This window comes from Aythya ferina (assembly GCF_964211825.1).
Source record: "Aythya ferina genome assembly, chromosome: Z".
Classification (NCBI taxonomy): domain Eukaryota; kingdom Metazoa; phylum Chordata; class Aves; order Anseriformes; family Anatidae; genus Aythya; species Aythya ferina.
This window is the reverse complement of record NC_140299.1, coordinates 65315364-65338178: the sequence shown is the minus strand read 5'-3', so window position 1 is coordinate 65338178 and position 22815 is coordinate 65315364. Positions and strand designations below refer to the sequence as shown.

Here is a 22815-nt window from a genome sequence, read left to right as displayed (position 1 = left end):
AGAAGGTGGTTTTATCTCTTTTAATTGTTCTTTAACTTTCAGTTTGTGTTCTTTCTGTCTAAAACCAAACAGAAAAAACAAACAAACAAACAAACAAAAAAAAAAAAAAACAAAAAACAAAAAAACAAAACATAAGAATATCCAGGACTTTTTTTTTTTTTTTTTTTTTTTTTTTTTTTTTTGTGATATATAAAGTGTATTTAGTGTGTTTTAGACTGTTTAAAATGCTTCAGTACATGCCACCTTGTCATCCCCTTATAGATTCAGACAATTGAATTACTAGCAAAAAAGTAACCTCCCAAAAAATGGGAATAACTATCAAACGAGTAATTATTTGACTGATATTTAGTTAAACATATCATAGAATCATAGAACATCTGATTTGTAAGGGACCCACAAGGATCTTCAAGTCCAACTCCTAGATCCCTAAAGGACCACTAAAAAAAAAAAGAAAAAAAAAATCAGGTGTTTGAGAGCATTGTCCAAATGCTTCTTGAACTCTGGCAAGCTTGGTGCTGTGACCTGGGGAGCCTGTTTTAGTGCCCAGCCACTCTCTTGGTGAAAAACCTTTTCCTGATAATCCAGCCTGAACCTCCCCTATCACAGCTTCAAACCATTCCCTCAGAACCTGCCACTGTCCTGAGAGCAGAGCTCAGTGCCTGCCACTCTGCTCTCCCTCATGAGGAAGTTGTAGACCACAATGAGCTCTTCCCTGTCTCTTCCAGGTTAAACAAACCAAGTGACTTTAGCCACTCCTCATACATCTTCCCCTCTAGACCCTTCACCATCTTTGTTGCCCTTCATTTGTTCACTCTCTAATACTTTTATATCCGTCTTATACTGTGGTACTCAAAACTGCACACAGTGCCCAAAACTGCACACACTCAAGGTGGAGCTGCACCAGCACAGAGCAGAGTGGGACAATTCCTTCCCTCACCTGGCTGGCAATGCTGTCCCTGATGCACCCCAGGGTATGGTTGGCTCACTTGCCTGCCAAGGCACACTGCTGGCTCAAGTTCAGTTTGATGTCATAGAATCATAGAATCATAGAATATCCTGAGTTGGAAGGGACCCTTAAGGATCATCAAGTCCAACTCTTGACACCGCACAGGTCTACCCAAAAGTTCAGACCATGTGCCTAAGTTCACAGTCCAATCTCTTCTTAAATTCAGACAGGCTCGGTGCAGTGACCACTTCCCTGGGGAGCCTGTTCCAGTGTGCAACCACCCTCTCTGTGAAGAACCCCCTCCTGATGTCAAGCCTAAATTTCCCCTGCCTCAGCTTAACCCCGTTCCCGCGGGTCCTGTCACTAGTGTTAATGGAGAAAAGCTCTCCTGCCTCTCGACACCCCCTTACGAGGAAGTTGTAGACTGTGATGAGGTCTCCCCTCAGCCTCCTCTTCTCCAGGCTGAACAGGCCCAGTGACCTCAGCCGTTCTTCGTACGTCTTCCCCTCCAGGCCTTTCACCATCTTCGTAGCCCTCCTCTGGACACTCTCCAACAGTTTCATGTCCTTTTCATACTGTGGTGCCCAGAACTGCACACAGTACTCGAGGTGAGGCCGCACCAGCGCAGAGTAGAGCGGGACAATCACCTCCCTTGACCTACTAGCGATGCCATGCTTGATGCAGCCCAGGACACGGTTGGCCCTCCTGGCTGCCAGGGCACACTGCTGGCTCATATTCAACTTGCTGTCTACCACGACCCCCAGATCCCTCTCTTCTAGGCTGCTCTCCAGCGTCTCATCGCCCAGTCTGTACATGCAGCCAGGGTTTCCCCGTCCCAGGTGCAGGACCCGGCACTTGCTCTTATTGAACTTCATGCGGTTGGTGATCGCCCAGCTCTCCAACCTATCCAGATCCCTCTGCAAGGCCTTTACGCCCTCATTTGAGTCCACAACTCCTCCAAGTTTGGTGTCATCAGCAAACTTCTTTAAAATACCTTCTATTCCTACATCCAGATCGTTTATAAAAATATTGAAAAGTACCGGCCCTAAAATGGAGCCTTGAGGGACCCCACTGGTGACCGCCCGCCAGCCTGACGCAGCCCCATTTACCATAACCCTTTGGGCCCTGCCCGTTAGCCAATTGCTCACCCATCGTATAATGTTTTTATTTAGCTGTATGGTGGACATTTTGTCCAGTAGGATCCTATGGGAAACCGTGTCAAAAGCCTTGCTGAAGTCCAAAAAAATCACATCAGCTGGTTTCCCTTGGTCCACCATACGGGTGATCTTATCGTAAAAGGAAATCAGGTTAGTTAGGCAGGACCTACCCTTCACAAACCCATGCTGGCTGGGACCAATGACTGCTTTGTCCCCCAGGTGCGCCTCAGTAAGTTCGAGAACCATCTTCTCCATGATTTTACCAGGCACTGACGTGAGACTGACAGGCCTGTAATTGCTAGGGTCTTCTTTCTGACCCTTCTTGAAAATCGGCACAACATTTGCCAGCTTCCAGTCTACCGGGACCTCTCCAAATTCCCAGGATCGTTGAAAAATAATTGAAAGAGGTTCCGCGATGACGTCCGCCAGCTCTTTCAGCACCCGGGGATGAATCCCATCCGGACCCATGAACATGTAGGGATCCAGATGGAGTAGCAAATCCCGCACACGTTCAGGGTCAGTTGGGAGTTTGTCATCCCCACCGTCCCGGTCCTCCAGCTCAGGGCACCCTGGGTCCCGAAGCCCATCATCGGCATTGAAGACAGAGGCAAAGAAGGCGTTAAGCGTCTCTGCTTTGCCTATGTCATTGTCTGTGAGGAGACCTTCCCTATCAAGGAGTGGCCCTATGTATTCTTTAGTTCTTTTTCCATTCACATATCTAAAAAAACCCTTTTTATTTTCTCTCACAGACACAGCCAGCTTCAACTCTAGCTGTGCTTTGGCCACATGAACTTTCTCCCTACAAACACAAACAGCATCCCTGTATTCTTTCCATGACACCTGGCCCTCCTTCCAGTAGCGAAACACTCTCTGTTTCCGCCTAATCTCCATTAGAACGTTCCTGGTCAGCCACGCCGGCCTCCTGCCCCGCCTGCCTGACTTGCGATATTTAGGAATTGCCTGATCTTGTGCTTCTAGGAGGCATCGTTTAAAGAGTGACCAGCACTGGTGGACATCGAGGCCTTCAAGAGCAGTTTCCCAGGGGACCTTGCTGACTAGTTCCCTGAGCAGCCTGAAGTCCGCTTTCCCCATATCTAGGGATGAGGTTTTGGTGGCACTTTTCCTTCTGTCACCGTAAATTTTGAACTCAACCACTTCATGGTCGCTATGACCAAGGCGGCCACCAATCACCACATCTCCCACCAGACCCTCTCTGTTTTCTAGCAACAGGTCTAGGAGGGCTCCTTTCCTAGTTGGCTCCGTTAGCACCTGCACCAAGAAGTTATCATCTAGGTGCTTCATGAACCTCCTGGACTTGCTCGTGTCAGCCGTGTGGCACTCCCAGTTAACGTCCGGCAAGTTGAAGTCCCCCATAAGGACAAGGGGAGTTAATCTCAAGGCCTCTCTTAGTTCTGTAAAGAATAATTTATCGGCGCTATTGTCCTGGCCAGGCGGTCTGTAATAGACTCCCACAACGACATCCCCTTTATTCGTTCGTCCCTTGATCCTTACCCAGAGGCTCTCAACTTTGCCATCGCCGACCTGAAGTTCCACACAGTCCAGCCCCTGCTTCACATACATTGCCACCCCACCACCTCGCCTACCCTGCCTGTCCCTCCTGAAGAGCCTGTAACCATCTATCGCAACACCCCAGTCACAGGACTCATCCCACCAGGTTTCGCTTATGCCGATGATGTCGTAGTTGCGGGACTGGGACAGGACTTCTAGCTCATCCATTTTATTCCTCATACTGCGTGCGTTCGTGTAGAAGCACTTCAGGTGCGTCTCCTTACACTCAGCACCTTGTGGATCTGACCTAAGGACCTCACTGGCACACAGCCCCTCAGAAATTGTGAGGCTCCTCCAAGAACTGATATGTGATGCCTTGTGTGCTTACCTGCATTGCAGTGATAACTGATTGGAGTTATTGGTTACCAGTCCATGCAGAAAAACTTGTTTATGTCCCCAGGCCTACATAAGCCAAATTGTGACGATGTGTTCATTGTCATACTTGAAATTTTTGCAACCTCATTGATAATATGTTACTGGGAAATTAAAACAAAATGAATATCATCCTGAATACCTCAGAGAGTGATTGTTTATTTTTATGTTTGTGGTGACCTGATTTTTAAATACAGGAGTAGTATTTCAAGAGTATGTCTAACATGCAAACATGTAATAATTATACACTATTTGGAGACTAGCTGTACTATTTGAAACTGTGTTTTCCAGAAACTGGAAAAACAGTCTTGCTGAAAGGACCATTTTCTTACAATATTGCAAAACACCGTTCTAATTAGAAAAATCTTTTAATAGAATATGGTGAATAACATGTATTTTCATGAAAATATGAGGAGAAGGATATTATTATCTTAGTGGCAGGATGAGATACTATTAGAAAAATAAGAATGCAGCCTTCGTCTGAATGCCAATAGTTAACATTGGCTTCATCTTAAAGCACATATATTTACATTTTGTTTTATTATCATTTATATTTGATTTTTTCACTGTGGTATACAAGCCAATTACGACAGTGTTCACTGCAAAAGCACACAATGTGTCAGATTCTGTTATAGTAGGTAGGTATAGTCCAGAACAATCTGAGGTCAATTCTGATCATGTTCACGCTTGAGAGTAAATCTACTAAAACTGTTTCCCATTCCTTCATGTGGGAGACATATATGTGTTTTTATACACTATTTTGAAAAACCTGCTCTGTAGTTTTCTCATAAACAGCTGATAGATTCTGAATTGCACTGCCGAGGCAGAAGTAGTATTAAGGAAAAAGTTGAAGCAGCACAATAAATTTGATAAGCAAAACTTCATATAAAATTAAGGCTCAACAAATAAATTTTGTAGTGTTAATGCATTTTACAAGCATTGTTCATTTTCTTCCTCTTTATCCTGATGCTTGCTCCAGCTGTACAAAGACATATTTTTCAGTCACTTCTTTTATGGCTGTGGGAACAGGAAATAAAGTTGTAAAAAAATTACAAATGACTTATTTCTGGAAAGAATAATTCCAACATAACAAGCTTCAGTGGTGGTCTAACAATTTGAACTCACAAGCTGAGGCAGGGAAACTAGTAGAAAAGCATTTGTACATACTATTACCTCTTTTAACAAGTTTGTATCACTATCATTCATTAACCATACACGTAGGGGATTAATTATTTCTCTCTCAGACATGCAGTGAGTCTTAAATCTTGTTCAAGTGAATACTTGAGCTTTCGGCAACTGCATTTTTTATGGCATGTTTTCAAAGAAAATTTGGGCTAGTATAGAAGCCCTAAAATGTCTGAAATAAAAAGCAGAAATTATTTATTTATTTAATAGTGACAGAAGATTCTGCAATACAAAATTAAAAATTAGAACATATTATGTGTAGGAAGGTGTTGTACTGTTGCACTCTGGTTTGTGTTCGATAGAGAATTGCCCATTAGATTGTACCACTCTTCTTCTCTTACTTACTAGAAAAAGTCTGACCTGTTCTGATTCTACTGCCTATGCCTAATTTCATCCCTCACCTGATTTGACCTGTGGGTTTGTGGCTTGGTGGTCAGCTGTTACCCATGTGCCCTACATTTGCATTGTGTAGAAACTGGTGAACAAGAACGGGAGGCAGAGGAGTGATACTGCTCCACTTTTGGCCTTTACCCAGATTGGGCATACTTGGGACACAGTCTTGGCCTAGAGAACCCTGAGTGCTCCTAGAGTCCCATATTTAGATAAACTGAGTAACCACAGTAGAACCTATGCTGGACTAGCTTTTGCTGTTCTTGGATTATGTAATCATAGAATGGCTTGAGTTGGAAAGGACCTTAAGGAACACCTAGTTCCAATCCCCCTGTGTGGGCAGGGGTGTCACCTACCAGACCAGGTTACTCAAAGCCCCATCCAACCTGGCGCTGAACACTTACAAGGATGGGGCATCCACAGCTTCTCTGGGTAACCTGTTCCAATGCCTTACCAATCTCTGAGTGAAGAAGACTAGAAGGCTGTTTTAAGGCATCTCCAAGCCTTCTCTTCACCTGGCTGAACTTCCCCTGCTCTCTCAGCCTTTCTTCAGAGGGGAAGTGCTCCAGACCTTTGATCATCTTTGTGTCCCTCCTCACTACCCACTCTAACAGATCCACATCCTTCTTGTTCTGAGGGCACTAGGCTTGGAAGCTGCACTCCATGTGGGGCCTCACAAGGTCAAAGGAGAGAGGGGAGAATCACATCCCTTGACCTGCTGGCCTCTTCTCTGTTGATGTAGCCCAGGATGCAGTTGACCTTCCGGGCTGCAAGCACACCCTGCTAGGTTGTGCTGAGCTTTTTGTCCTCCAGAACCCCCAAGTCCTTCTCTGCAGGACTGCTCTGAGTTCTTCTCCCAGTCTGTGCTCGTGTCCAGGATTGTCCCAACCCAGCTGCAGCACCTTACACATGCACTTGAACCTCGGTAGGTTCACATGGTCCCACTTCACAAGCTTGTGTACATAATATTTTATTCTTTAAATACCATAGAATCTAAGTAAAGAGAGGTTTCAGAACCTGTTCCAAGGAATAAATTTTGAATGGTAATTAGAAAAAATGAAATAGAAACATGAGTGAAATCTCATAAGCACTTGTAATGCTTGAAATGTAAATTATGTACCACTCCAGAAGCCTAGATTCTGTACTTAATAGTGTTGTCAAGCCATTTTTTAATTTTTAATTTATTTTTTTTTTGGGGAGGGGGGGAGAGGGGAAGTGATGGGGGGGGTGGGGAGTAGCTAGGGAATGAATCTTGTATTACTTCATTAAGATTGAGAGAAACTAAAATCAAGCCATAATACTGATAGACGTTTTCTGCTTATCAGATAAACAGTTTATTCTGGATCTGTTTTCAAAATATATCACATGAGCAAAATCAAGCAAGCGGTTTATTCATGTATTAATTTCACGTAGTTATATTTTTAACTTAATGTTACTTAATATTTAAAAAACTAAGATGAAAGAATATAAAGCAAAATAAATAAGATTTTCTCAGAAACTCAGCCTTCTTTTAGTTTGTTTATGAAATTATGTAATATATCTCATATCCGATACACTCTTATTTGTGGTGCAGCAACAAAGGACCTTCAAAACTACATCTGCTTCTTCCCTTTATAAAGAAGGGATCTAACATCAAATTTGCTTTAAAATTTCTCACTGTGGGGCAGAGTGATCATCACCAAGTGATACAAATCTCCTAAGTATGAGCAAAACAAAACTTGTGATACTGGGTTTCAGTTAAATGCAGTTAAGTTCTGGAGAAGATTCTACAGTAGAAACTAAGTTTATAAATGGTATTGTAATGCTGCTGTAGTTTATCAGTGTAGATGTAATATGTGGGTGGAGAAACTAATAATAAATATAGTATTCGTCACTGCTTTTTCAAAGGCTGGTAGCAAATGAGAGTGTGAACACCTGGATCCAACCTGCAACCACATAGAAAAAGAGTGTAAGTAGCAGTGAGAGCTGAAGGAATGGTGAGTAAGAGTCCAAGAGATGCGTGAGGAGAAGCGCAATTTTCCTGTCCTTTTTCCCAACAGAGTTTGACAAAGGCAATATCTCATCCATTTGCTGTACAGAACAGCTTATATACCAAAGGCTGGAACTGGGATTTAGTGGTACATTTTACTGCTTGGTTTCTTGGGTTGGATCCAATTTATTGCTGTAACTTGCTTATCACTAACCATCTGTTTCATGTTATATACAACAATGAAAAGTTTGTTTGTCCTCTTTGGAGAACTTTTTGGCTATTTCTCATTATTTATTCATACCTTTCTAAACCCAAGAGCATACAGTGTGCCAAAGACTTGAGTTATCAAAAAAAAAAAAAATTTTTTTTTGCCTACTCACTTTTCATCATTTTTTCTTACTGTCAGAGAGTGATTTGGCAGCCTGAAATGTACAGGAGCTACATTCATTTTACATTAGAAGGTTTTTTCAACATGTACAGTAGCAGGCATTTTGGTGTAATAGTGAAATTTTAAACGTGTTTTCTTTTCCCCAGCTATTGCATGCCTGTGTTTATATTTGAGCAAATATTTAAATGCAGCTAGCAAAATATTAGAAAAGTAGGGAAAATATTTTATTGGTCAAGGTTTCAAAATGAGAGACTTCTCATCATGAAATGAAATGAAGCTCATCATTTTAGAATACTGCTTTAATAATTAATTTACTAAAGCCAAAGCTTCAGCTTGAATAGAAGAACTTGCTATTGTTTCAAATATGAACAATTTAAAATAATCTAACTTGTAGGCACTTTGTTTTGTGTATGACTGTACACAACATTGTTGTAAGTAGAAAGTACAAATTTCTCTATTATTTTTTGATTTTGTAAAGAACTACAATTTAATGGGTAATTGTGATATGAGTTTCTTTAATACCTGTCAAAAGTTCTTAAGGGCCCATTGTCTGGACGTAAGGCATTGCTGAGAGTTACAGTTGTTGAGGGGGATGTTCTTAGCAACATAGTGCCATACCAAAACAACAGAAAGTTGTTTTCTAGCCCTCCCAAAAGCTCCAAAACTTGATGTACAGCACAGAAACATCTTTAGTCCACTAGAACTAAAGAAACCAAATTGCTGAATGACCATTGCTAAAATCAAGCCATGACTTTTCAGGGTTGAAAAGTCCTCCTTTGGACAGGATGAATAAGAAAGATAAAGAGGCCAGGAGAAGAATGACTCCCAGTGAAGTGGGAGGTATAGGGAGGGGTAGAGGTGAAGAACAGTAGGAGAACGAAGTATTCAGAAGGAGAAAGCCCAGCTAGAGAGTATTCTGATAGCTTCATCAATGTCTGACATCCCAGTTTAGATTAGTTTTACAGGTGATATGCAAGTGGCTTCTTCACAAAATTTCTTTCCTGAAGGCCACTTTGTATATGGGATGACAAAGTATTATTTATTGTTTTTCTTTTGAACACATAAGGAATGGGCAGAGAACATTTGCTTTAGCAAATGAAGAACAACTTCATATGTTTGCTGTTGTTTTATGTTTGTTTGTTTGTATGCCTACAATACCTGTAAGTCCATGTGTGTGACTGGGAAATTTTTCTTCTGAGTTTTTGTGACAAGCAGAACCAAAGGTTTCCTTTTCCCTGGAAAAAGGAAACCTGTGGTTATGTTGCTATATTTCTGGTAATACTGGTAATAATCCATTGCCGGAATTTCAAATGAAAGAAGTGTTGCATAGAATAGGTAACCTTTGTAAAAAGCCATAGATGTGGTCCTGGGAGAAAATGGAAATTATAGGAGAACTACAGTTGTGTCTTACAGAACATGGTAGTTAAGAGGAAATGGCATTGAAATGTCAATTTAAATAGTTTAGACAGAAATTAACCCTCTGAACAGACAAGGCCAAAACCATCCATAGAGCCAGTAGCTATATTAGTTGCATCAGGGATAAATCTGGTCCACTGTACTGATGGTAGGATATGCAGCTTGAAAAGGGCATGAAAAAAGATGGATTGGAAACAGATGTCAGAAAACATTTTTAGAATCATGCATTTATGAAATAGCTACTGGGCAAAGCAGTTGATGGAAAACACAAGGGGACAAGAAGCAGGGGGGCTGGAGGGGGGGAGGAGTAATTTGATATCTCTCAGTAGCTTCTTCAGATGAAAAAAAAATATATGCAGGTGCAGTCTGATATCCCTAATATTTCCTTCTAATCACTGCCATGTTGAGGTGTAAATTGGCAATATTGAAACCCATTTAATAATTTCTCTTAAAGTCTTGCTTTGTGTATCAGTCAAATTACAGCAATTACTTACAAAATTGAGCATGTGCCAGGTTATTAAGATTATGGAAGTCATTTCATAACCACTTATTGTAACTGCAGTTTGAGGAGGACTGTGCTCAGAGGACTTCAGGGAAACTAACTGCTTACCTAGTGTACTAGGCCAAAGCAAGCTTGTAATGCCAGGAGACAGGTTGTAGAATTACATCTAAGGTGCATTTACCAATGACTATGGTCAATAATGCATCTCATATTGATACTTCCTAACACACGGTCATCAGAAGAGTGGTATAAATGGGTATCCAGCTTTTGAGTCATAGGTATGAATTGAACATTCAACTCTGTAGTATGGAACTTTCCACAGGCAAACTGTGAAAAACAAACAAACAAACAAACAAACAACAACAACAAAAAAACAACAGGAGGAGCCTCAGATCCTCCTTACCTTCATGGAAGACAGTCTGTATAGCATATGTGCCTTCCTGAGCATGTGAATCTGTAGAACACTGTCGCGTTAAAGGGTGTAGCTGATTAACCGTTACGGGCCCGGTCGGATTCAGAGTACTGAACCAGTCAGACATTCACCAAAAACACGTTAACCGTCTGGGGGTCTGGTTGGATTCAGAACACTGAACTATCATGGATAACCACCCTCACCCTAGTTGCACTTAATGAGAGCTATCACAATGCAATCAAGTATGGTTTCTTACAGCAACAGATAATCAGGTTCTTTTGGATTGCTGGCTGTCTGCAAAAGCAAGCTAGTATGCATGAAATACACAGGTGTTATAGGTGTTACAGATGTTACAGGTGTTACAGGTGTTACAGGTGCGCAGCCTAGAAATAAACACGTTAAAAGGATCAAAGACTCTATAGAGATTTATAAGCAAGTATTCAGATCTCACCCAAAGGTGTCCCAATGGGGGGAGAAGAGAGGCTCAGCCCGTCGACTGATCCCAGGAGTCAGGAAGTCCTAAGGATGTTGTATTTCCTCGGGATGGTATCTCCCCTGATGTTGGTATCTTCCCTAACATCCCCTCTCTCCTGGGGCAATTTATATTATTTTCTATCTTTTAGGTGGAGCTTGAGTGGCTCTAGTCAAGCATATCTTAGTTATGATTGGTGTAAAGTTTTCCCGTCTCCGTTTAAAGTAATAGGCTCCGAGACATTCAGGGGGCATGCTCAGTGAGGGGTGGTCGCACCTTGGAGGCGGGTAGCTTTTGGGATGGAGGTGTGTTTTGGTATTATAATGATATTATAATGAGCAAAAAGTACACTAGGGTACAGCATTTGTCAAAACATGACAGGTCTTTGGCTCTGGGTGGCAAAAAGTGCAGCTTTGTGCACAAGAACAATCGAGGCCCCACCTGATTACAGAGCCTAGCCGTGGTGTCTCCACTCCACTCTACACTCCGTGCTGTTCCTTAGAGCTAGCACACCAAGTTTCCCCAGTGCGATAGCATCTAAGGTTGTGAGCCTAGGGAACACTCAGGTAATGCAGTTATGCCCTACCCTGAAAGCCTCTTCAATGCTGTACCTTTTCCTTAAAAATGTGAATGTTAGTTTTATTTTCCTAGTTGCTTCAGGCATTTACACCACAAACACACATCTGCATATGTGTGAAGATTTTATATTCCTTGGGAAATTATAGATGTGGAAAGAGTAGGTTTTAATTTACACACACGGCACACATGTATAAAGCATAGGTGTACCTTGAAAGGCAAAGGAGGATTTTATTGAGAGAACCTCTGCACCATGTGCTCAGATGTCGCAGTGATATATAGCAGATTCTGCAGAATGGTTACATGCATTTTATACCTGTATTTCTAGAGATCTGATAGAAGCAAGGCTAAGTGACATTACTATCTGTTCAACTACTGCTCTATTTTGAGGGTCTAATGGTAAGACACAGGGACTTGTTCAGTTATTTCTCATTTTCACACTGGTTTTACTGCTTTCTTTCATACTAACCTGTATAGGCTATACTGCCTGTAAACATTACGCTCCACTTCTTGCAGTGGTTTCTTACCAGTTAATCACCAGCTAAGCCATCATAAACGCTCCTTTCTATTTTCTATTTTTATTTTTATTTTATTACTTTATTCTCTGACTTTCAAGGTTGGGCCATTCTGGATAAATAATCATTTTTTCAAGATGACCCAGATTGTCCAAAATAGGGATAAGACTCCATGTATATATGAGGCTATGTACTGTCTATGGTGAGAAGACATGAATTGATTTTTTAAATATATTTTTTATATAATGCTTTTGATTGCGCCTAACTCTAAACTTAAAATCACATTAGCTGTATCCAAATCTTATGCCATTTAAATAATTTTATAATAATCTAGTAGAAAGGTAAGCAATCACAAAAATTCAGTAGGCATTTTCTACAGGGAAAAAAAAACTTCAGAATGATTTATTGACCATAGGGTTCTTTTGTAGTGCCAGTGACCAGATGTATGAATGTATCACATGTATTCTCAGGTATTTATATCATGTATTTAGTGGCAGGTCTGTCTGTGTAAAAATTAGGAGCACAAATCCCTGGGAAATTGAAACTTAGACAGTTCCATGGTATTTTTAAAAACTTCTTATTAATAGGCAAACATATAAACTTAACAGCAGCTGCTTCTCTGCTTAGCTGGTTGGACTTAACATTTGAAAGCTACTTGCAAGACTGATGTAAGCACAAAATATATATCAGATAACCAAGAACGCAATTTGGCTGAGCTGAGATTTCTACTTTTCATTAGACAGAGAAAATTACATTTCGATCATTAAAATAGCACAACTGACAACATTCAGTGAAATAGCATGCATGATTTGAATTTTTCAAAGCTGTAAATATGCTGGGAGTAAATCCTGCTGCTTTTTACACCTCAAGAGGAAATAAGGCCAAAAATGCCAGATGTTCTGTGTTTATATTTGTGTCGCTTTTCCAACATGCTATCCCAGCTTTGATGATACTGAAGAAAACTGGCCCTTCTTACCTATGAAACTTTAGGCATTTACTGTTACCATTGTTTGGTTTTCTTCCCAGAAAGATAAACTTATTCTGGAAGTTTATTATGGGACTGCTGTTCGCTGCTTTATTTGTTTTCCCCAAAAATACCTCTCAAGAAAGGACTGTGAAGAGTAATAATATATCCTTTTTTAGAATGGATTCATACTATTAAAGTATGTACAGTAAGTACACAGATTCTATGTTTTAGACATAGCTGAAACCTTATGTTAAATAAATCAGATGAATATTTTACAAAAATGACATAATAATAATAATAATAACAACAATAATGATGATGATAATAATAATATATAATTATTAATATTAATAATAATAATTAATAAAAATAATATTAATAAAATAATATTAATAAAAATAATAATGATAATAATATATAATTATTAATATTAATAATAATAATTATTATTATTATTATCATCATTATTGTTATTATTATTATTATTAAGTGTAATTGATTGAAGGGAAGTTGTTTGTTTTGTTTTATTATTTCTTTTTTAAATTTTTATTTTTCCTGGAAATTGATGTGTAGCAATATATAAAAACAATGTGCCAGTTTGGAAGCCGATAAATTAATTCATAATTTTGTTGTTGTTGCTGGTGATGGTTTTGTTTTTGTTTTCTAAGATATTACACACTTAAATGTGCAACCATAATGGAATTGCAGTTGACCCACTATGAATCATACTAAAAATATAATTTAATTCTATAATAATTGCAATTTCAAATCTACATGCTAGTCTATGTGCCATAAGTAATATTTTATATTCACTCTGCTCAGAAACAAATGTTGCCCAAGGTTTGAAGCTTCAAATAACTGTGCCCTGCTATTTTTAATAACACTTTGGACAGAGAGGTTAATGACTGTCTTTCATCATGAAGGTCCTTTCCACTATAGAGTCTGCCATAAGTTTCAAGCAGTTGACTTTATGTTAGATAGCTCAGGCTGTAGTTCAAGGCAACCTGTTTATTATAAACCTGTAAACAAATTTATCATTGTCAGAGGCAAAAAAAATTCACAAGAGTAAGCATGACCATTTATATGAATGGTGGTTTTGGTCCATTAAAATTTGGTCCATGAGACCATCAGCTTCCCCAAAAAAACAAGTTCCATAGCTCTCTTACTATATGATGGAAAAGTTAATCTTTGAGCACTCAAATATTAATTACTGCATTTTTCCTCAATTTATTTCACATCATATCAGTTGTTCACTAAAACTGTTTTAAAAAAGGTTTTGCTTTTAAATATATATATATATATATATATTTAATTTCAGAGGCTTAATATAAAACTTTCCTCTGCCAGCTCTAGAAATGACAGTGAATCTTATTCAAAATTGTACTGTTGGGCAATATTTAATCTTCAGTAGAGAAAAATACTACAAAATTTGAATTTTTACAGTTACAGTGAAGATGAATGACAACATCAGAACATAAATAAACTCATTATTCCATTCTGTTTGTGACAGAAGTCTCAGTGTACAGTTTTTAAAACCTAGTGTTTCTCAAGGGCAATTATTCAATTATATTTTGAAAATGCATACATTAATTTAAGGCTCTGTGTGGAAAAGCTTGCATAATAATTAGGAAAAGGGGACCAAATTTTACTGTTGAGGAATGTGGTAGTAAGTTTTTTTTTTAATATTTTACATAATAAATTATTTATTGAAACTAGCTACCTTCACATACCATATTTAAAAATATTTGTGACAATGCATTTGAAGTGTGAATGTTAAAGTTTTTACTGTGCTGTCTGTTTTAATGGAAAGATTTCCTAAACAGAGTTGTCAAAGTGAAAAATCTTCTTCTGTTTAAAGAAAACCTCAAACCTGCAGTATTGTTCCTAAATTTCAAGCACAGAAGTTTGCAAGTATCTCATGAAACTCCATTAAGGGTTCTGCACTCTGTACTTCACTATACATTCATTGGGCAATGAGCTCTTCCTGGGATCTGGCATCTAACAGCAAATGCATGAGGTGACCTGCTGCTTTTTCCTGACAAAAATTGTTTTGGCAATTCTGTGATGGATTCTTCTCCAAAATAAAATGACTTACTAAGTGGAAGTAAACCACTTAAAAAAAATATATTTATTCAAGCATCAGAAAACATAAGTATTTATTAATATTTCTTCTGCTGAGTAAGCTGAGTAAGCAGTAGAGGTAGATGCTCAGAGTACTGTGTGTTATAGATCCCTGGAAAAAAAAAAAAAAAAAAAAAAAAAAAAGCCTCTTTGGGACAAGGCCCAGAGCAACCTGGTCTAAGTGTAAAGTCCAATTTGCTTTGGGTTAGAATCCACTGGACTTTTTCCAGTTATGGTTTTCTGTGATTTTAGTATCTCAAATTGTTGGCTGCATGTAACTAAAATAATCTGAAGGAATTGGCTTAGAAGGTTACTGCTTATACAGCATCCATCAACATGTAGAGTTTTACTAATGGACAAATATTGATAAAAATATGTAGCTTAATCATGAAATTGTCTACAGAAGACATAAGGTTGAGATTGTTGTTAATTTCTAAACCATTTGTTAAGCCTGATTGTGCTCAGAGATTAGTGTACAGTGGAAGGTAGGTATTAATGCATATTTAGGCCTTGAGCTAGTTCAGATTTATCAATCTGGAGAAATCTGTATTAGAATTCTCTCATGCATGTAGTGGTTCTGGATGGTTTGATTTTCACTTTCTTGAGTTACTTGAAAAGTGACAGGTATTATGTTTCTGTGAGTCTGAATTTGTCAGAATTCATGGTAAAGTAGTGACAGGACAAGAAGTAATGTTTTTAAACTGAAAAAGGGTAGATTTAGATTACGTATTATGAAAAAAAATCCATACTCAGAGGGTGGTGAGGCACTGGAACAGGTTTCCCAGAGAAGCTGTAGATGCCCCATCCAGGGGGGTCTTCAAGGCCAGGGTGGATGGTGGTTTGGGCAAGCTGGTCTAGTGGGAGGTGTCTTGGCCTGTGGCAGGGTGGATTGGAGCTGCATGGTCTTTAAGGACCCTTCCAATCCAACCATTCTGTGATTCTAGGAATTTCCCTCATTGCAAACTATGTTTTAGTCTTTCTTAATGCTGAGTGTTATCTGAAGTCAAGTTTAGCACAGTTCTTTTTCCTACTCCAAGGACATCAGTCTATGTCTGTTCCTTCAGGCAGTTCACTGAATTCTTTCCTTAGTTGATTCAATCCTCCCATCACTAAGTATATTCTTAATTTTATTGTTTTGTCAATTGAAATGAAAAACACTATACTGCTATATCATTTGCAATATATGTGCTGTTGTTTACAGTTGAGCAGAGAGTATAACCATCAGAATTTTCATTAGTTTTAGTTAATTACATTATCAATGGTATTATAATTTAACATTTGTTTATTTCCTTAAGTTTTACCACACAATAATATCTTCAAGCATAATCGTGCCTTTCTTTCCATTCCTTAACACATAGGCATAAAAATGTGCATTCTGTTACTCCAGTATTGGTAGATGTTTACAGTGTACTGTCCCATTGAATTCAGAGCATCAGTAATGTAGCGAGTTAGTGACTGGGATATGGGTACTACTTAGGAAGTAGCTTACTCTAAAAGCTTTTTTTTTTTTTTTTTTTTTTCTTCTGGATTACATTTTTGCCAATAAGAAACATTTCCTTTTCTGAGATAATTAATAAAAGTTGGACTGATTATATTTTTGTCATATCAGCAGTCAAGTTTAGAGTAAAATGTCATGTGTCCAATTAAAAACAAATAAGCAAGGAAACAAACAAAAACAACAGACCTTTTGTATCTTCCAATGTTGGAAACTTGTGGAGCAGATAAAGTCACATTGTGGTTGGTGACTTCTGAGTTCATTTGTTTCAGTAGCAATTAAACATTTTTCAAAAATTTTGGACACTCATAAATCCTTTCCAAATATTGCCACTGCTATCCAGTAGCACCAACAAATATTGTTGTCTTGAATATCGCAAAGAAAAAAACAAAATGGAGATTCTATGTGTTCTTTTTACAGGTTGAAATTATATTAATTTCATTTCTAAAGTAATAGCAGATGCCATAGGTATATCATGTGGGATAATTTTTCGTGAAATCTGTCTGTCTGTTTTTATTTTGCTTTTGGGGCACTGTGCAGGTACTGTAGGTACAGCAGAGAATGAGGAAAGATTGTGCCTGCAGGGACAAGAGGGAAGGGTGCTGCAAAATGAAACATTTGGGCAATGTGGAGTAGAAATTTTGGAATGGGCAGAAAACATACATATAGTGCTATTGCACTGGTGGTCTCCAAGGAAGAACCATTTATTAAAAAAAAAAAAAAAAAAGAGACTCTTTAAGAGTTGTTGAATACTATGAAGTCACCAGAAAGGCTGAATATAGAGCAAGTCTGGAAGGATATGCAAGGAGAGATTTGTTAAAATCCATTTTCATTTTTATCCAATCTCACACTATGCCTTTTTTCTATATGCTACCTCATTTCAGGAGCCCTACTGAAACTTAATATTAAAAATTCAAAGGCCTGTGGTATTTGAAGCATTCTCAGTTTTAAGGAAGAGTCTTTCAGATCCACCTGAAAACTTTATCCTATTTCAGGTCCTGAGGGAGCATTTTTGCTTATAATTTCTCTGCTTAGTGCCCTAGGGTAGCTGTCAAAATTCTTTTGCATAGCACAGTATCAGAATAGAAATGAGAAGGGAGCAAGTCTGTTTTTAGTACAAAATTTATTTCTTTGTTTATAATCCACTTTCATCGGAAACCTTCCATCACCTGCAGTGAGTCATTAGTTGCATTCATGCTCTCTTCCTCAATGACTCATGCATTATTTTCTGCAAAAATTGCATAGTGTCAGCAAAAGGAATGGGGAAAATCCCACACTAAAGAGTAATTTGTAATTGGTGATCCTTTTGCTCTTGTAAATAGATGACGGGTGTTAAAATCCAGTTGCGCAAGGGAAATGAAAATTGCATTTCTCACTACTAGATTAATACTTTAAAATCTGTTTCTATCTATTACATCCTCTCTTCTCTTCTCTCCCACTCTCTTCTATCTGCCTACTGCCCTGAATGCTTTTCAACAGGAAAAAAGAATAACCTTTGAGTGGACCTGACCTGGTCAGTTTTTACTAGTAGAAAGTGTGCTCACAAGGAAATCCAATGGAGGAATATTTTTTGGATCCCAGTTAATTAAGAATGTCAGATGGGCCAAGTCACTCAAAATGCTTTTGCGCATATATATATATATATATAATATATATATATACTTATATATATATATATATATATACACGTATGTGTGTGTGTGTGTAAAAGTAAGGTTGCAACTTGCAGCTTTTGTTAAGTAAGGGCATCTCCACTACCCACTAAACACAGGGATTTGGGATTTTCAGGATAGTAATGTTGAATCCTGTACTTGTGTTGCATTCTAGGCATCTTTGCCACTAGATCTTTCTTGTAGCCCATTGGACAGAACTAGATGAACTTTGAAGAACCCTTCTAAGATAAACTAGTAGATTTGGGTCTCATCACTACCAGAAATCTTGACAAGCTTTGGGGAAATTCAGGTATGTCTAGAAATTAAAAAAAAAAAAAAAAAAAAAAAAAAAAAAAAAAAAAAAAGGAACATAAATTGTAGAGATTACACCATCAATTGACTGGCAATTTATCCCTGCCTATAAAAGTTACACTGAGGCCATAATGCAATATTTTATATTCATATATTTTCTTGCATCTTAGCAACTTATATTCATAGACTTTCTTGCATCTCTTAAGTTGAGAGTGTGTAAATAATTTTCTTTCTTTAGAAATTAAACATTAGGAATTCTCATCCTAGATATTAATTTTATGTTCCCTAAAATTATTCTTCTTCCCAAACTTATATGTTAATATGTATGATCATTATATTTTTTTATCCTAATAGGTTACGATGTACAAAATATGATCAGAATCGTAAAATTAAAAAAAATATATATATTTTTTGGTGTTGAAATACCTCTTTTTTAAATGGTCAAATATAGGATAACATAGAATTTTTGTTGTTTTTTCTATGCCATAATTTATAAAATTTAGAGTGGACCAGAAGCACGTTAATATGTCCATATAATCTTTATGATCTATGATCTATGATCTTTATGATCTATCATTTATGATCTACAAATTCTTATCTTCAGACATGTTGCACTTTGGCTAGTTGAAATTCACAGAAATCTCGTCAGTTAAAATGAAAGGCATAGTGTCTAAATATAAGTACAATTAATAGGAACTTTCAAGGTGGCCAGTAGCTACTTTGATACTCAGTCCAGGAAGAGGGCTTAAGCAAACACAATCATTTTATTATTTGATTTGAAAAAGTCTTATATGATCTTCATATTATGTTCAAAATGCATCACTGTAATAATGAGTTCTGCACTGAACAGGTTTTACTGAAGATATAATGAAATATAAATATAATGAAATATAAATAGTGGATAAATAAGATACACCTCTTGCAAGTACTGTAAAGCTTGTTACAAATCAATCCTTCACTAAACGTTGGGTTAAATATCAAACCATATATTTCATTCATTTGCAGTTAATTGTATTTAGAAATTGTATAAATAAATTTTAAAATATGTTATTTAACAAGTTCTCACCCTCTATTTGATTTGTGCAGTGGGTACAAAATGTTACTTTTTTTTTTTTTTTTTTTTTTTTTTTTTTTTTTTTTAAGTGGTGACTGTTGTTTTCATTTTGTAAGTCATTAGTAAGTGGAACTGTAGGAGAAGGTGCATGTCTGTAATAGATACAGGAACATACCCTTCTCTCTGAAGCTTTGTTGTAACAGTCAATGGGCATTGAACAATGTAAGAGCAGAGAATGAGAAGGAATGGAAAATACATGAATAGCATGATTAAGAAATTAAAGAAGAGCACTGTTTAGTGATTGATATGAATGCTAGAAAACTGGATAACAAGCAAAAAGAAAATGGGAGAATTCCCGTTTGTTTTAATAAATCTGGTTTACTTTTTACATTACCTAATGTTCTGGTTTTTACCTCCATACTCTGAGGTTATCACTTGTACGATCACTACTAGTCTGTGATAAGTTTACACATAATATATGTCAATAGACATATAATACATAACTTTAGATTAATTCCTTCTAATGCTAGCATAGTAAATGCCTATGGAAGTAAGCAGAGAGATTAAGAGAATAGAAATGAAGAAATCTCATAGGATCATCCACATGCAAATGTTCATTAGCAGTGTTTGAATCACTTTTTCTTTAGGAAATGATAAAAAATATTGGAACAGAGGAAGAAAATATCATCAGGTAAGCAGGGTTTTAAGAATATCACCATCCATTTCTATGGAGAGAAAATTTCCATTTATCACAAAGCAAAATAGGAAGCATAATGTAGCAAGAACATATTTTATCTGTGTTGAAAACAGTGTCCTGACAAAAGTACTTCAGTAAATACCAGTAGAAATAAAATGGCAAACCAGAACTCATTTTTATATGTTGGAATTTTACAGACAATAATTTTCCCTAGGAAATGCATGTACTCTACACTGTGTCTGTGAAATGTCTGTGCTCTACACTGTCTGTTGGTCCCCCAGGCCTTGGAGAAACTGATACTCACTAGGAAGACACAAGATACTGTTGGGTTAGGGACACTATATTCCTGTCATGTGTGTAATCAGCAGTGGTGGGTGTAGATGTGTGCTAGGGTATGTTCTAAGAGAAAGGAGTTTTATCCTTTGGTGCTCTCAAACTGCTGGTTGAAAGGACTCGAGCTGTCACTGCCTCTGCCACAGGTTTACAGTTGGTTTGGTTTGGTTTGGTGCTGCTGCAGATAGCCCACTTGTGGTGCAGACTATGCTCCCAGCCAAGTTGCAGGGCTTATCTGCAGCTGAGCATCCACCTAGTGTGAGGCATAACCACTTGTACTATGGTAGAGTGAAGAAAATATATGTGCAATGGCCTTTCACAAAGCTTCTGTGTTACAGTTTCTGTTGAAAGGTGCAAATGAACCTTAAGAAATATACCACATGGAGCAGAACTGAGTCAGCAGTAAGTGTGATTAAATGTATCTTTTATTTCTATGGGTTCCATCACAACTGCTCAATTCAACACTAGTAAGGTGTCACAGTAGAAATGAAATGAAAAGTTTACTTTAAGAGTGTTAAATCAAGCAGTGACTATTTATATTAATTTTTGTTTGGAAGTAGATTTTCTAAGTTCCCAGGCATTTTTATAAGTACCCAAAGGCAGCCAAATTTGGATACTAATGAATAAGCATAACTTCTGAATATAAGGTCAATTTTAAATTTAATGAAACCTTGTAAAGTTAGAGGGCTTTTGAAAATAGGTTTCTGAATTGCTAAAAAAATAAATGAGAAATTTAAATATTTCTAATAGTGATTAGTGCATTGGCTAATCCAGCATTAGGCATTCCATTTTACTTAATACAGATAAAATAAATAACTTCATTGGATATTCTTTATAATTCCTTCTCATTAACAGGGCATTATTTTAAAATACTATTGAACAAAAAGGTATGTGTTTTCTTTTTTTTTTTTTTTTTTTTTTTTTTTTCCAATTCTATTTAGCCTTATATGTATAATACATATGTTTGTGGTATTACCTTGAACAAGTTCAAGAGTATGATCTTGAAGAGTATGACCCAATTTTTACATTACTCTTTTCTGGCTGCCTCCTTTTAAAGGAAAAAAAAAAAAAAAAAAAATCAAAGGCACCATTTTCCTATGTATTTTTTGTACTACTACTATTTGACAGCTGCGATAAGATGAAACTTGCTAATTGCTTCTACACATAGAAGGAATTAAGGAATTCCTAACAGAACAGCAGAAGAATTGTGTTTCAATTTAAACTTCTTAAAAAGAAACCACATTTTGTATACTATTGATGAATTCATAGCAGTTAGTGGATCTTTCAGCTAACTCTTGATCAGCTTGCCCTTTTTGAACTTTTCTATTTAAGGGAGCTTTTCATGGGATAAAGGAGGAAGAATGATACATGGAAAGAATTATGCACCTCTAATCTCTGCTGTAGAAAATCCTTGCACACAAGATAATTCCCTTTATTAAAAAGGGTATAGTTTGAGTTCAGCCAACAGGCAAGATAGAAGCTTCATTTTTTTTTCATTGCTATCAATAGCTATATTGCTACATTTCTAATAAAATTAAAAACATGATAAATCTCGCTAACACAGCACAGTCTTAAGAGTCCAAGTCACTGAAAAGAAAAGGAAAGGTAGCAATTTTACTTTACCACTGTCCTCACCATCTGAGGTCATGATTACATAACATTTTAAGCAGTGGAAGTCAGCAGGGTCCAAAGTGTTCATTTGTATCGATTTGTTTAATTGTAACTGAAAGGAAGACCAGTGTGTTTTGACTCCCACTAAAAGTAAAATGTGATTGCTTATCTGTATGGCTGAAATGAAAACCTGAAATCGGTCCTTCTGTTCACCATCTAGTTATTCTAGCTGACACATATCCAATTGTTTTATTTCATTTACTCATAAATAAAGTACGGGACAGATGTGCTAGATTTACAAATTGCTGGAGGAGATGGTTTCTGTAGACTGGCTTTCCTTTGCCCTCTGTCACGAAAGGTAAGAGAAATCCAAATTAAGTTGCTTCCTCTGCCAGAGCCATTTTGAACCCTCACCTTCCCTTGAGTCTGAAGCCCTGTTTCTGTACTGAGCAGTGTGGCTTCAGCTGCTCATGGCTGAGCCTCTAGTTAGTTCAAAATCTTGGTAGAGAAAGGCACTGCAAGGGAGGAGTGAGTGCTGGGAAAATTATTATTTATTATTATTATTAATAATTTCTGTTCTGGAAATGCAGTAGGTGCTGCACTGAGAAGAAAGTATTCTTATTTCATCTACTGCATCCTGGAGGGTGGAGTGCACTCCTCCTATACAGCCTCCACAAAGTGCATATCCTCTTCAGTCTGACAAC

The 22815-nt window shown here is 37.5% G+C and overlaps 1 protein-coding gene across 2 annotated transcripts in view; it reads left to right on the top strand.

Moving 5' to 3' along the window:
• The window catches only part of PRR16 (proline rich 16), a 172471-nt gene that overhangs the window by 132634 nt on the left and 17022 nt on the right, over positions 1 to 22815 (top strand). Inside the window, exon 3 of one of the 2 annotated variants that reach the window (XM_084503011.1) lies at positions 7507 to 7595. The exons of the other annotated variant lie outside the window; for it this stretch is intronic. The gene's annotated coding sequence lies outside the window, so the exon portion shown is untranslated. The remainder of the gene's footprint in view (positions 1 to 7506; positions 7596 to 22815) is intronic. 2 annotated transcript variants of the gene reach the window in all.